Genomic DNA, 3,691 nt, shown 5'->3' with positions numbered 1-3,691 from the left:
ACTCACCTGGGAAGGCCAGCCCCCTTTCAATCAGGAAGGAAGGAGGGGGGAGGAGCCAGCCAGGAGTATAAAGCTAGGCAGGCCATCACGTGAGGCTCTCTGCAGACGCGTGTGGCCTCTGGGAACCCAGCGCCTCGGGAACTAAGTGCCAGGTAAGGCACAAGAGTTTAGCATCTGGGCGAGTTCAGCAGCAGGGCGAGGAGGCCAGGGCCCCATACACTGCCCTTCCTCTTCCCTTGAGAAGAGGGCTGCTATCCAGTGTACGGTTTTTAAAAGGACCCCTAAATAAAACAACAACAACAAAAAAAAAGCTATGCAGTCAGACAGCCAGCAGCAGGGTGGGGGCTATCCAGTGTTCTGCATCGAGTGCACATGTATGATTATATGCCTCTGGGGCATAAGTCATGGGTGTGTCCTCGATGCAAGGAGCTCCAGGCTCTCAGGGAACGCGTCCGCTCCCTTGAAGCCTTGGTGGCCGACCTGGAGAAGCGCAGGCAGCCAGAGGAGGACCGTGGGGAGACTTCTGGGGATGATCAGGCTTCGTCCCAACCTCAGGCGTGCAGCTCCTCGGCTGCCCGGGTGAGAAGTCTCGGGACTGGAGGACGTCATCCTGGAGAGGAGGGAAACAATCCCCTAGGGGGGATCCCTTCTCCAGGGGATGGGCCCGTATCCGAGCGCACTCGGGATACTCCTCGGCGGGAGGGGGGTCGGGGGCTTCTTGTAGTGGGGGATTCGATTATTAGAAACATAGAGAGGGGGGTTTGCGACGGATGTGAGGACCGCATGGTGACTTGCCTGCCTGGTGCGAGGGTTGCGGACATCACTTCTCGTCTAGACAGGCTGGTAGACAGTGCTGGGGGAGAGGTAGCGGCTGTGGTGCATGTCGGCACCAACGATGTGGGCAAGTGTAGCTGGGAGGTCCTGGAGGCCAAATTTAGGCTTTTAGGCAAGAAGCTGAAAGCCAGGACCTCAAAGGTAGCGTTCTCTGAAGTGCTACCTGTTCCACGCGCAGGGCCAGCTAGGCAGGCGGAGATCAGGGGTCTCAATGCGTGGATGAGACGGTGGTGTAGGGAGGAGGGGTTTAGATTCGTTAGGCACTGGGGAACGTTTTGGGACAAGCGGGGCCTGTACAAGAGGGATGGGCTCCATTTGAACCAGAATGGAACCAGACTGCTGGCGCATAACATTAAAAAGGTGGCAGAGCAGCTTTTAAACTGATCCCTGGGGGAAGGCCGACAGGAGCCGAGGGGCATCCGGTTCGGGACTCCTCATCCCTATGGGATGAGGATGGGGAGGTTAGAGAACAACAAGACAAAGGCAGGGTAGGAGAAGAAATTGGGAAAGGTAGGGTGATGGGATGTGATAGACGGTTTGGCACAATGAGAGGATGCGGGGACAAAGGAGCGAATAAGCAGCCCACCCTGGGGCATTCCGTGTATAAATGCTTTTATGCGAATGCCCGAAGTCTACGAGCAAAGGTGGGAGAACTGGAATGTCTGGTGACAAGGGAAAATATTGACATAGTGGGCATAATGGAAACCTGGTGGAATGCGGAGAATCAGTGGGATACCGCAATCCCGGGCTATAAACTCTACAGGAGGGACAGGCAGGGGCGTGTTGGAGGTGGGGTGGCCCTTTATGTTAAGGAAGGGATAGAATCCAGCAAAGTAGAGATAGAAGGTGGGTCCGACTCCACCGTAGAATCTCTGTGGGTTAAATTACCAGGCTTGTGCAGCGATGTAATACTGGGGGCGTGCTATCGTCCTCCAGACCTGAAATCTGATGGGGACCTTGAAATGAGGAAACAGATCAGGGAGGTGACAAGGAGGGACAGGGTTGTAATCATGGGGGACTTCAATTATCCTCATATTGACTGGGTCAATTTGTGTTCTGGTCACGATAAGGAAACCAGATTTCTTGACGTGCTAAATGACTGTGGCTTAGATCAGCTAGTCACGGAGCCCACCAGAGGACAGGTGACTCTGGATTTAATTTTGTGCGGTACGCAGGACCTGGTTAGAGATGTAAACGTTACTGAGCCATTGGGGAACAGTGATCATGCTGCGATCCGTTTTGACGTGCACGTTGGGGGAAGAATACCAGGCAAATCTCTAACAAAAACCCTTGACTTCCGACGGGCGGACTTCCCTGAAATGAGGAGGCTGGTTAGAAGGAGGTTGAAAGGGAGGGTAAAAAGAGTCCAGTCTCTCCAGAGTGCATGGAGGCTGCTTAAAACAACAGTAATAGAGGCCCAGCAGAGGTGTATACCGCAAAGAAAGAAGGGTTCCACTAAATCCAGGAGAGTGCCCGCATGGCTAACCAGCCAAGTTAGAGAGGCTGTGAAGGGCAAGGAAGCTTCCTTCCGTAAATGGAAGTCTTGCCCTAATGAAGAGAATAAAAAGGAACATAAACTGTGGCAAAAGAAATGTAAGAAGGTGCTAGGGGAGGCCAAGCGAGACTATGAGGAACGCATGGCCAGCAACATTAAGGGGAATAATAAAAGCTTCTTCAAATATGTTAGAAGCAGGAAACCCGCCAGAGAAGCGGTTGGCCCTCTGGATGGTGAGGGAGGGAAAGGGGAGATAAAAGGAGACTTAGAGATGGCAGAGAAATTAAATGAGTTCTTTGCATCTGTCTTCACGGCAGAAGACCTCGGGCAGATACCGCTGCCCGAACGGCCCCTCCTAACCGAGGAGTTAAGTCAGATAGAGGTTAAAAGAGAAGATGTTTCAGACCTCATTGATAAATTAAAGATCAATAAGTCACCGGGCCCTGATGGCATACACCCAAGGGTTATTAAGGAATTGAAGAATGAAGTTGCAGATCTCTTGACTAAGGTATGCAACTTGTCCCTCAAAACGGCCACAGTGCCAGAAGATTGGAGGATAGCAAATGTCACGCCTATTTTTAAAAAGGGAAAGAGGGGGGACCCCGGAAACTATAGGCCGGTCAGCCTAACATCCATACCGGGTAAGATGGTGGAATGCCTCATCAAAGATAGGATCTCAAAACACATAGACGAACAGGCCTTGCTGAGGGAGAGTCAGCATGGCTTCTGTAAGGGTAAGTCTTGCCTCACAAACCTTATAGAATTCTTTGAAAAGGTCAACAGGCATGTGGATGCGGGAGAACCCGTGGACATTATATATCTGGACTTTCAGAAGGCGTTTGACACGGTCCCTCACCAAAGGCTACTGAAAAAACTCCACAGTCAGGGAATTAGAGGACAGGTCCTCTCATGGATTGAGAACTGGTTGGAGGCCAGGAAGCAGAGAGTGGGTGTCAATGGGCAATTTTCACAATGGAGAGAGGTGAAAAGCGGTGTGCCCCAAGGATCTGTCCTGGGACCGGTGCTTTTCAACCTCTTCATAAATGACCTGGAGACAGGGTTGAGCAGTGAAGTGGCTAAGTTTGCAGACAACACCAAACTTTTCCGAGTGGTAAAGACCAGAAGTGATTGTGAGGAGCTCCAGAAGGATCTCTCCAGACTGGCAGAATGGGCAGCAAAATGGCAGATGCGCTTCAATGTCAGTAAGTGTAAAGTCATGCACATTGGGGCAAAAAATCAAAACTTTAGATATAGGCTGATGGGTTCTGAGCTGTCTGTGACAGATCAGGAGAGAGATCTTGGGGTGGTGGTGGACAGGTCGATGAAAGTGTCGAGCCAATGTGCGGTGGCAGTGAAGAAGGC

This window comes from Tiliqua scincoides, chromosome 2, assembly GCF_035046505.1.
Source record: "Tiliqua scincoides isolate rTilSci1 chromosome 2, rTilSci1.hap2, whole genome shotgun sequence".
Classification (NCBI taxonomy): domain Eukaryota; kingdom Metazoa; phylum Chordata; class Lepidosauria; order Squamata; family Scincidae; genus Tiliqua; species Tiliqua scincoides.
The sequence above is the reverse complement of the archived record's forward strand: the minus strand, read 5'-3'. Positions refer to the sequence as shown.